The sequence below is a fragment of the Ranitomeya variabilis genome, chromosome 1 (assembly GCF_051348905.1).
Source record: "Ranitomeya variabilis isolate aRanVar5 chromosome 1, aRanVar5.hap1, whole genome shotgun sequence".
NCBI classification, from domain to species: domain Eukaryota; kingdom Metazoa; phylum Chordata; class Amphibia; order Anura; family Dendrobatidae; genus Ranitomeya; species Ranitomeya variabilis.
This window is the reverse complement of record NC_135232.1, coordinates 988,264,311-988,276,712: the sequence shown is the minus strand read 5'-3', so window position 1 is coordinate 988,276,712 and position 12,402 is coordinate 988,264,311. Positions and strand designations below refer to the sequence as shown.

Below are 12,402 nucleotides of genomic sequence, written 5' to 3'. Positions count from 1 at the left end.
AATTTTTGATTGTTTATCTGGATGATATTTTGGTTTTTTCTGATGATTGGGATTCGCATGTGGAGCAGGTCAGGTTGGTCTTTAAAATTTTGCGTGAAAATTCTTTGTTTGTCAAGGGCTCAAAGTGTCTCTTTGGTGTACAGAAGGTTCCCTTTTTGGGGTTCATTTTTTCCCCTTCTGCTGTGGAGATGGACCCAGTCAAGGTCCAAGCTATTCTTGATTGGACTCAGCCCTCGTCGGTTAAGAGTCTTCAGAAGTTCTTGGGTTTCGCTAACTTCTACCGTCGTTTTATCGCTAATTTTTCTAGCATTGTGAAACCTTTGACGGATATGACCAAGAAGGGCTCCGATGTAGCTAACTGGGCTCCTGCTGCCGTGGAGGCTTTCCAGGAGTTGAAGCGCCGGTTTACTTCGGCGCCTGTTTTGTGCCAGCCCGATGTCTCACTTCCCTTTCAGGTTGAGGTGGATGCTTCAGTGATTGGAGCAGGGGCCGTTTTGTCGCAGAGAGGCCCTGGTTGCTCTGTTATGAAACCTTGTGCCTTTTTCTCCAGGAAGTTTTCGCCTGCCGAGCGAAATTATGATGTGGGCAATCGGGAGTTGTTGGCCATGAAATGGGCATTTGAGGAGTGGCGTCATTGGCTCGAGGGTGCTAAGCATCGTGTGGTGGTCTTGACTGATCACAAAAATCTGATGTATCTCGAGTCTGCTAAACGCCTTAATCCGAGACAGGCCCGCTGGTCATTGTTTTTCTCCCGCTTTGATTTTGTTGTCTCGTATTTACCAGGTTCAAAGAATGTGAAGGCCGATGCTCTTTCTAGGAGCTTTGTGCCTGATGCTCCTGGAGTCGCTGATCCTGTTGGTATTCTTAAAGATGGAGTTATCTTGTCAGCTATTTCTCCGGATCTGCGACGTGTGTTGCAGAGATTTCAGGCTGATAGGCCTGAGTCTTGTCCACCTGACAGACTGTTTGTCCCGGATAAATGGACCAGCAGAGTCATTTCCGAGGTTCATTCCTCGGTGTTGGCAGGTCACCCGGGAATTTTTGGCACCAGAGATCTGGTGGCCAGGTCCTTTTGGTGGCCTTCCTTGTCAAGGGATGTGCGGTCATTTGTGCAGTCCTGTGGGACTTGTGCTCGAGCTAAGCCTTGCTGTTCTCGTGCCAGCGGTTTGCTCTTGCCCTTGCCTGTCCCGAAGAGACCTTGGACACATATCTCCATGGATTTCATTTCTGATCTTCCGCTATCTCAGGGCATGTCCGTTATCTGGGTGATATGTGATCGCTTCTCCAAGATGGTCCATTTGGTTCCTTTGCCTAAGCTGCCTTCCTCTTCCGATCTGGTTCCTGTGTTTTTCCAGAACGTGGTTCGTTTGCACGGCATCCCTGAGAATATTGTGTCAGACAGAGGATCCCAGTTCGTTTCCAGGTTCTGGCGATCCTTTTGTAGTAGGATGGGCATTGATTTGTCGTTTTCGTCTGCTTTCCATCCTCAGACTAATGGACAGACGGAGCGAACCAATCAGACTTTGGAGGCTTATTTGAGGTGTTTTGTCTCTGCTGATCAGGACGATTGGGTGACATTCTTGCCGTTGGCTGAGTTTGCCCTTAATAATCGGGCTAGTTCCGCCACCTTGGTTTCGCCTTTTTTCTGCAACTCTGGTTTCCATCCTCGCTTTTCTTCGGGTCATGTGGAGCCTTCTGACTGTCCTGGGGTGGATTCTGTGGTAGATAGGTTGCAGCGGATCTGGAATCATGTGGTGGACAACTTGAAGTTGTCACAGGAGAGGGCTCAGCGCTTTGCCAACCGCCGCCGCGGTGTGGGTCCCCGACTACGCGTTGGGGATTTGGTATGGCTTTCTTCCCGCTTTGTTCCTATGAAGGTCTCCTCTCCCAAATTTAAACCTTGTTTTATTGGGCCTTACAAGATATTGGAAATCCTTAATCCTGTATCTTTTCGTCTGGATCTTCCTGTGTCGTTTGCTATTCACAATGTATTTCATAGGTCCTTGTTGCGGCGGTACATTGTGCCTGTAGTTCCTTCTGCTGAGCCTCCTGCTCCGGTGTTGGTTGAGGGCGAGTTGGAGTACGTGGTGGAGAAGATCTTGGATTCTCGCCTCTCCAGGCGGAGGCTTCAGTACCTGGTCAAGTGGAAGGGCTATGGTCAGGAGGATAATTCCTGGGTGGTCGCCTCTGATGTTCATGCGGCCGATTTAGTTCGTGCCTTTCATGCCGCTCATCCTGATCGCCCTGGTGGTCGTGGTGAGGGTTCGGTGACCCCTCACTAAGGGGGGGGGTACTGTTGTGAATTTGCTTTTTGCTCCCTCTAGTGGTTACTAGTTTTTTGACTCTGTTTTTCTGTCATTCCTTTTATCCGCACCTGGGTCGTTAGTTAGGGGTGTTGCTATATAAGCTCCCTAGACCTTCAGTTCAATGCCTGGCAACGTAGTTATCAGAGCTAGTCTGCTGTGCTCTTGTCTACTGATCCTGGTTCCAGTTATATCAGCTAAGTCTGCATTTTGCTTTTTGCTATTTGTTTTGGTTTTGTATTTTTGTCCAGCTTGTTCCAAATCTATATCCTGACCTTTGCTGGAAGCTCTAGGGGGCTGGTGTTCTTCCCCCGGACCGTTAGACGGTTCGGGGGTTCTTGAATTTCCAGTGTGGATTTTGATAGGGTTTTTGTTGACCATATAAGTTACCTTTCTTTATTCTGCTATCAGTAAGCGGGCCTCTCTGTGCTAAACCTGGTTCATTTCTGTGTTTGTCATTTCCTCTTACCTCACCGTTATTATTTGTGGGGGGCTTCTATCCAGCTTTGGGGTTCCCTTCTCTGGAGGCAAGAAAGGTCTTTTGTTTTCCTCTACTAGGGGTAGCTAGATTCTCCGGCTGGCGCGTGTCATCTAGAATCAACGTAGGAATGATCCCCGGCTACTTCTAGTGTTGGCGTTAGGAGTAGATATATGGTCAACCCAGTTACCACTGCCCTATGAGCTGGATTTTTGTATTCTGCAGACTTCCACGTTCCTCTGAGACCCTCGCCATTGGGGTCATAACAGTCTCATATCAGATGTGTTCTTGAGAAATTCTCTTTTGTCACTTTATGTAAATGACCTCTTCCATAGCTCTGCCTCCAGAGCTCATTATACGTGAAGGGGGAGTTATCAGTGTAACTTTTTTCAGTATCCATTAACCTGTATGCCCATATTAATAGTTTAGATAGGTTAAATGTGGTGACAGACTCCCTTTAAAGTAAAAAAAAGTATAGTGTAATATGCATATTTGATATGAGGTATTAGTAACAGGTACTTATATGGGATTTGTCCCGAAATATTAAGTTCACATATTGCATATGACAACAATAACATATAGAGCTGCGCAAATTGATCAGAGATGCATCAAGCTTTCTTTGATTATCACAAAAATTTGGATCCCAGGAACTCTCATTTTTTGCTACTCAGGTAAAATGGTGGCTAGCTGGCTGCCATTTAGCTTATTCTTTTTAGAGCTAGAATTGGGTTAAAAATATTATAATTCTAAACACTATACTCAATTTGCCCCACTTGATTTTTGCCTTAACTTTAAGAGTACTGCATCGGCAGTAATGCAAATAAATAAATTATAGGGTAAGAACCAGAAGCCAAAAATTGCCACATTTTTAGTATCATGGCATTTTGTATTTCATGCTCTGATTCTATCATTAATTTGAGTTTAATGATGGCTAATTAAGAACACTATACAAGTGCATCTTTTATAAGACTGCTGTGCTTAGCCAGCTAAAAAATATCAATAAAGATGACATAAGTAGGTGTAAGGAGATGGATATTCTGCTCATGTTTCCCTCTTGAAGAAACAAGTTTATTGTTTTCAATTGTTAAGTGATGTATAGTGTGACTTGTGATGTGCGTTAAAGGTGTTAGCAATACAGTTAGTGTGTGTAGTGTGACCATAGGAACAGTTACAGTTAATGGTTTGGGCTAACCTAGAGTGGAAGGAGTTAAGCTGCAGGGAAAGTGACAATTTTCTGTCAGAGAGTCAGATAGGGCCTGAAGTGCATAGCAAGTCTACCTATAGGTCCACAGTGAGCAGTGCCACATTCTGAGGTGACTATAAGTGAGAAGAGACTGAAGAAAAGGGATAGCGAGATCAGGAGCAGAAGTGACTAAGAAACAGTTAAGTTCTGGAGACAGGTCCTGGGATAAGACGCCCAACCACAAGGCCCCAAGTTTAGAACGCTTGAAGGTAACAGGTCTATACAGGACTGAGTATGTGATATGAGTAAAGTTTCCCAGGCATGAGTTCTGGAGCCTCAACATTACTGGTCATACTGAATCCCTATGGGGAGAAGAGGACACTGAGCCACTGGACAAATAAATGACTCTTGCGAAGCAGGACTGTAGTGTTAAAGCTGGGTTGTGGAGAAGTAGTGAGAAACAGAGGACATAGAGCATAATAGAGAAACAAAAGAAGGAAGCTGTGTGGAAAATATTTTGAGTTGTAAAGGAAAGGTTTATAAGACTGTGTACCTGCTATCTCTTGTATACATTCCCTACCAAATTCCCGTTCAGTAAAAAGTTTATTTTTGAATGATGGTCTCCCTCATTGAACTGTGAAACATCTGGTCCTGGCAAGCCAGCAAGATCGATTACATGCACACAAGTCCACACACCCAGATAGGACCCCCATTTTCATGTAGCCTGCTGTGGAATGTCAGATGCATGCATCGCCCATGATTACCGCCCCATTCCAGGATACATATTCATTAAACTTTTCATAGTTAGAGCAATTGCCTACCTGCTGAATTTCACAATTAGATGTGTTCTCCATGTTTTTGTCTACTGTGCAATTTTGGCTTAAGGGGGCTGTATAATGTATGCATGATGCTGTCTTGGGGTTATTCCTTTACTCATATCCAGTGTCGGACTGGGGTGCCAAGGGCCCACCAGTAACTGACTTTGGGGGAGCCCACTTTTCACCTGCGTGCAAATATTACACTACCCTGGTTCACAAATTTACCTATATCTCTATATAAAAATAAACTGGGTAGTTTGGTTAATGAATGATGAGATGCTGTTTTCTTTCTGTACAGAGTGAATCAAGTGAATTATGCCAAGTACTGCCTATATAGTGGGGTTGGGGGCCCAGATCTGCACAGGGGCCCACCGGCGGATTCCCCTGTTACCCTGTGGGCCAGTCCAAACCTGCTCATATCTCATAGATATTCTTATTTAATCTGCATGTATTGATGGAAACACTTTCAGCACGTCTTCATTCATTTAATATTAGAGGGCTTTAAATAAAAAAAATAATCTAAATGATGAAAATGTTTAGTTACACTATGATAGGGAATGAATTTGACCTTTGTCAAGCTACTGTACTTCCCTGTGCTTTATCTTATCAAATTAGTAAATTGTAAGCTCTCCAAGGAAACTGCTTTGTTATTTCCTTTTCACAACTCTAAGTACATTGCTAGAACTTGTAGGGACAAAACAAAGCAACAGTTGTTTATTTTGTGGTTATGGGGATAACGCTTGGTAAAATGCAGTGGATCATATGATGACTAAATGTTTACTAAAATGTATAGATGTTTTTTCTATACTCGTAGAAGCAAATACTTGTAGCATTATCCAAAGCCTTTGTGTTGTTTTTCAGCAAGCTGTGGGATATTCATATATGACTGACAGGATAAACAAAGGTATGCCTAAAAGAAACATTAAACCTATATGCAAAACATCTCTTGCTATTGAAACAAATGTTACTCAAACATTGTGTGTTTAGAGTTGAAGCAGATATGAAAGCTGTCAAATAAAAAGAAAGGTCACAACTTGCTAACAGCTGGCAAGACGTTCACCTTTCCTAATGGACTATATGTATTGTAAATGAAAAATACTTAGCAAATGTAGTATAAAAATTTTTGCAAATTAAACTTTAGACATTTAGGTGATATGGGACAGTAAACATGTAATTTGTATTATTAAGAAATCCTCATTATATTGAATGCAATTCTTTCTTGTTTGTTACAGCAAGCGACACACTTATTTTACTATACACAATTAAACCATCATGACATTGTGTATTTAGGTTTCCACTCAATCTTTCACATCAATATCAGCTGATATGGAAAATAAAGATAGCCGGCAGCCCTTTATTGATTCTAGCCTATAAACAATACAAGTGCAATTAGTCTTAATTTAGGACTTTTTTAATCTGCTCTATTTATTATATTTATAGCAAATACAATTTACTGCTGGGCTCCGTCAACAGATAAAGGTGACTTGGAATATTGTGCTCAGAAAAACACTAAGGAAACACAGAAGTTACTTGTTCTAGTGATATATTGTATTGGCAAAATTCTAAATTAATTTGTGCTTTTAAGGTTAGGCGCCAGCCTTATGAACCCAGAAGTAATATTAGCGCAAAAAATGACTAAAGACAAATATTGACTTGACTAGACAAGGTTTTCTTTTTCATTACAGCTGCTGTTTGTAAAATAGATTTCCTTAGCGAAGAAGTTTGGTGTTTAGTTCTATTTATTGTACATTCGATTTCAATATATTGGCTCTAGCAGAGTTTAGTTATGTTAACTTTTATAATCTAAAATAGTTGGTTAAAGAGATTGTCCCTTTTCCACTCTGTTACCGGTATAAAAATACAAACTGAACTTTAGTTACCCTTCCCAGGTCCAGCTGTGCTTCTGTATCATTGCCCCATTCTCATGATTTGGCTGCAGCTGTAATTTGACGATGTACATAGCACAAACCGAGCGATTGGCTGCAGCACGGCAGGTGAACAATAGTGGCCGGGGAAGCAAAGACATAGTACACTGATGAGCAAAGAGGTAACAATGTTTTGAATTTTTGACTTTCAGACTTCATATCTCCCCATCTACTACTGCTTTGAACATGAGACTATCATGATTTTATAGACAGTCATTTTGGCTATCTCATACGTAAATTTGACTTGCATCCATTTAGCATATGATTAGTTATGTAGATTCTTGTCATGTTACTGCATTGTTACTGTTTTGCTCTTAGTGGTGGAAAAAAATGTTCCTTTCTGTACACTACAAACTGCAACCTTTTCTCACATTCACTAATAGCTCAGTGTGTTATTAGTTTGATTCCCAAGTGAAAAATCCCTGGTAAAAATCGAGAAGCAGCCATGAAGAAACTTTCCCAAGAAAAGAAAAACCGCATCATCAAGCTCAACAATAGCCATCTCTCGGCCAAAAAAAATGACAAACTGTATCATGTGTGTGCCATGACAGTTGGAAAAATGCAAAATGAAGTCTGTCCATCCATTCAAAGGCCAAGAGGTGGACATCCAGGCAAAATATCTGAGTCAACAATTTGGCTCATCGTATGGTCTATCTGTTCTGGCGCGACAAGCACGGTAGTAGACGTGGCTTGTATGCTTCTTAATTGTGAAATCACAGATGTTCATGCAAGCATCATGCATTGCATGTTACACAAGTCTAGAATGGTGACCTGAAAAAAGGTGAAGAAGCCTCAGCTTCAATATCATAAGAAGCATCAGCTCAAGTTAGCAAAAAAGTGCAATAAGTAAACAGTAGAAGAATGAAAATTGGTGATTTGGAGGGGAAGACAGTAGTCTAGGCTCTGATAGGTGCAAATGGGTCAAGGAGAAAAGAGGCTAATGGATTGAGAAATTGAATTAACTATCATGTTCGATGGAGGAAGCCTGATGATATGGGGTTGTTTCATAGCCAAAGGCACTGAATACTTTACCAGGATCTATGGTGGTCTCAATGCTGAGCCATATGTGAATATCCTACAAGATGAGTTACTTCCTATGAGTATTATGGATGTGAAAAGGACAACATAGTATTCCAGCAGGACAATGACCCGAAGCATATGTTGAGAAGTGGTTCAATGACAATGAAGTAGAGGTGCCCAGACCTCAACCCAATCGAACAATTGGGGGGGGTAGAGTTGAAGAAAAAGCTGTATACTTACCCAGGTGAGTCAACCAGTATGGACCAAATTTGGGAGCCTGTAGAAGAGACCTGGAATCACATTTTGGTCAAGACATGCTTGAATCTTATTGAATCTGATCAAGATCATTCCCAGCAGGATTCAAACAGTGTTGAAATCCAAAGGTGGATTTACAAAGAAAAATAAATAAATCTAGATTTTTAGGAGCAAAACAAATAACAATGCAATGACATGACAAGAATCTACATAACTAATCATATGCAAAATGGTTGTAAGTCAAATTTATGCATGAGATATCCAAGATGATTATCTATAAAATGACGGTAGTCTCACAGTCAAAGCAGTAGGGGATGGAGTGATATTGAGACTGAAAATCAAAAGTCATTACATTGTTACAAGTGATAAGCGAGCATGCTCGGTGCTCGCCAGAGCATGGCATTCTCGCAATGCTCGGTGAGCAGGGAGCATTTCTGGGATTGTTCGGTGGAAGTTCGGGTACCCACCCTGCAAGTTTAGTGGTCTTTAGGGTGCCAATCAACATACAGGGATTGTCTGCCAATCACTGTAATTTCGCAGCCATGTTGTTTGTGGCATTACAATGATTGGCTGTTCGCACAGCATCATCAGGTTTATATCAGACCTGGCACCGCCCTGCTCGCCACGCTCAGGTCCGAAATAACCAGTGTAGGGAGAGGTGTAGGGACAAACTTTCTTGGAGTACAAAAATCATAATAGTGGGAACTTTGGTTTCATGTGGCCATCCAGGACAACTGTTCAAAGGGTTTTTGGGGTGCGTTAAACTGTGGGGCAGGCCAGGCCTTGCATTAAATGCATTTGCAAACAGTATGGGACTACGAAATTGATAACAATGGGAACTTTGGTTTCATATGGCCATCCAGGACGTCTGTTCAATGGGTTATTGGGGTGCGTCCAAATTTGGGGCAGGCCTTGCATTCAATGCATAGGCAATAACAGTATGGGAGACCAACTGTTTAAGAATGGAAACAACAAAGCATAGTGGTCTGATGGCTCTCTAAGAATAGTGAGGACAAACTGCTGTCCCTTTAAGAATATTAAAGTCCGCCTGATGCCCCTCCTCCTTTAACAGTCACTCCTTCATAAATGAAACAGTATGTCTCATGATGTGTCACACATCACATGGACAGCTAAGGTTGAAAAATGTTAAAATGACATTTCCCAGTGCATGCATTTGTCTTGGTTGAAAGCAATGCTAAAGTTGAAAAACACATCAAAAACGATACGTGTGAACATAGCCCAAGATACAAGTCATTACCCTGGAAAGGATGTTCCTTATCATGTTTCCCAGGAAAATCCATTTTGGTTTCGTTTTTGTATGTTTTACTGTGCGCCTGGAAAAGTGGCATAAGACTCTGACAACATTGTTCACAGCATTAACCTAGGAGTAAGAAATGCTTCCAGGGGTCTTCCCTATGATGTTCCCATGTCATTTGAGCACTCTTCCCATTGATTTCCGATGTTTTTAGACCCTAAAAAGACCCAAGGGGGGGGTCGCGGCAAAAATGCATGGGTTTCCCATAGACTTACATTGGGCTCGTTGCTTGGGTCGAGCACCCGAGCATTTCTATATGCTTGACCCGAGCAACGAGCACCTGAGCATTTTAGTGCTTGCTCATTATTAAATGTTATCCTTGTCAGTATATTGGACCTAAATAAAGTTCAGTTTGTTTTTTGTACACCTTACTGAGCCTTGGGACAGATCATTTTTTAAAGAGCAAAATGATTTTAATATATATATTGTGAGGGGTTGCCACGCTTAGTTGCTTTCTCAGGTAGACACAGGAACACATTGGTGGTGAAACACCTGCTGGTTTATTGAAGTCAGCATACACGAAGGCAGGATTCAGAGAACAAAAGCAGAGCCTTCCTGGCTTAATGGAAAACAAAACAAATAAAGTATAACAGAGTCCATTCTTCTGAAGGTTTCAACCTGCAGACTCCTGGCAATGTCTTCCACTCCTCCTTGGAGCTCCGTGGGAATACCTCCTCTCCCAAGACACCACACAGACTGTCTCTCATGTCCAGGTATTTACCCAGGACCATGTGATGATCACATGATTTTGACATCGCCACAGATATTTCTAGTACACATGCCGGTGTCGGCTCTGCAGGAAGAGATATGGTGAGCACTCTCCCTCCCACTCTATGAGTGCTCACATACAATGAGCCCATGTATACAGCTTTCTTTAACCCTCCCAACACTTAGTGTGCTGGAGGAAAAATATCCTGGTTTTATTTCACTGACACCAACATGCGCAGTGACACATATCTCCCCTCGTACACTGTGCCACTGACCCTGTCACTATATTCATAAAAATCCTCATTTTATGCAAAAGGAAATGAGTCATATAGAAGCTATTGTCGTTCCTCAAATGCATACTCATTTCCATCCCATTAAGGGGTTACTTGCTTTGGACCATTCCTTTTAGTAAGTGTCCACTAGTAATAAAATGATGCCCATGCAGCCAGTGGTAATCTGGTGAGGAATCGTTCAGCAAGTGATTAATTCTGTTGCAGCACCACAGGGGACATGAAATAATACATTTTACTTATTCAGTGATTTGTTTATATATTGTTTGGACATGTTGATTGATCAAGAGAAAAACAGTGCTATTTGTTTAGATAATTTTTTACTAATTAACCCCTTAACGACCACCGATACGCCTTTTAATGGCGGTAGTTAAGGGTACTTAAACCACAGCGCTGTTAATTAGCGGCACTGTGGAAAAAGTGTATAGCGTCCCCCAGAGTCGGATTTTCTCTGGGGTCTCAGCTGCCGGGGGTCCAGTTTCTACTGTTACCCTTGGGAAAATAAAAAAATCGGGGCTAAAAAATCATTTTTGTGGAAAAAAAAATTATTTTCTTATTTTCACGGCTCTGCATCATAAACTTCTATGAAGCACGTGGGGGTTCATATTGCTCACCATACATCTAGATAAACTCTGTGGGTGGTCTAGTTTTCAAAATGGGGTCACTTGTGGGGGTTTCTACTGTTTAGCTACATCAGGGGCTCTGCAAATGCAACATGACGCCTGCAGACCATTCCATCAAAGTCTGCATTTTAAAACGTCACTACTTCCCTTCCAAGCCCTGATGTGTGCCCAAACAGTTGTTTCCCCCATATATGGGGTGTTGCCGTACTCAGGACAATCTGGACAACAACTATTGGGGTCCAACTTCTCCTGTTACCCTTGTGAAAATAAAAAATTGTGGGCTAAAAAAATCATTTTTGGGGAAAAAAAGATTTTTTATTTTCACGGCTCTGCATTATAAACTTCTGTGAAGTACTTGGGGTTCAAAGTGCTCACCACATATCTAGAAAAGTTCCTTAAGGGGTCTAGTTTCCAAAATGGTGTCACTTGTGGGGGGTTTCTACTGTTTAGGCACATCAGGGCCTCTACAAATGCAACATGCTGCCCACAGACCATTCCATGAAAGTCTGCATTCCAAAACATCACTACTTCTCTTCTGAACCTCGACATGTGCTCAAACAGTAGTTTTCTCCCACATTTGGGGCATCAACGTACTCAGGACAAATTCATCAACTACTTTTGGGGTCCAATTTCTCTTGTTACCTTTGAGAAAATAAAAAACTGGGGGCTTAAATATCATTTTTGTGGAAAACAAATGATTTTTTATTTTCATGGCTCTGCAATATAAACCTCTGTGAAGCACTTGGGCATTCAAAGTGCTCACCACACATCTAGATAAGTTCCTTAGGGTGTCTAGTTTCCAAAATGGGGTCACTTGTTGGGGGTTTCTACTGTTTATGCACATCAGGGGCTCTGAAAACGCAACATGATGCCCGCAGACCATTCTATCAAAATCTGCATTCCAAAACGTCGCTCCTTCCCTTCCGAGCTCTGTCATGCACCCAAACAGAGCTCCCCCACATATGGGGTATCAGCGTAAACAGGACAAATTTACAATAACTTCTGAGGTCCAATTTCTCCTGTTAGCCTTGTGAAAGTAAAAAAAAATTTAAATTTTCACGCCTCTACATTATAACCTCCTGTGAAACACTTGGGGGTTCATATCGCTCACCACACATCTACATAAACTCCGTGGGGGGTCTAGTTTTCAAAATGGGGTCACTTGTGGGGGGTTTCTACTGTTTAGGTACATCAGGGGCTCTGCAAATGCAACATGATGCCCGCAGACCATTCCATCAAAGTCTGCATTTTAAAACATCACTACTTCCCTTCCGAGCCCCGATGTGTGCCCAAACAGTGGTTTCCCCCACATATGGGGTATCAGCGTACTCAGGAGAAACTGAACAACAACTATTGGGGTCCAGTTTCTCCTGTTACACTTGTGAAAATAAAAAATTGCGGGATAAAAGATAATTTTTGAGGGAAAAAAATATCTTTTATTTTCACGGCTCTGCGTTATAAACTTCTGTGAAGCAATTGTAGGA

At 42.0% G+C, this 12,402-nt stretch overlaps 1 protein-coding gene across 3 annotated transcripts in view; it reads left to right on the top strand.

Moving 5' to 3' along the window:
- NPY1R (neuropeptide Y receptor Y1) overlaps nucleotides 1-12,402 on the top strand; it is a 142,790-nt gene that overhangs the window by 34,923 nt on the left and 95,465 nt on the right. The window contains exon 2 of one of the 3 annotated variants that reach the window (XM_077279447.1): nucleotides 5,644-5,686. The exons of the other annotated variants lie outside the window; for them this stretch is intronic. The gene's annotated coding sequence lies outside the window, so the exon portion shown is untranslated. The remainder of the gene's footprint in view (nucleotides 1-5,643; nucleotides 5,687-12,402) is intronic. 3 annotated transcript variants of the gene reach the window in all.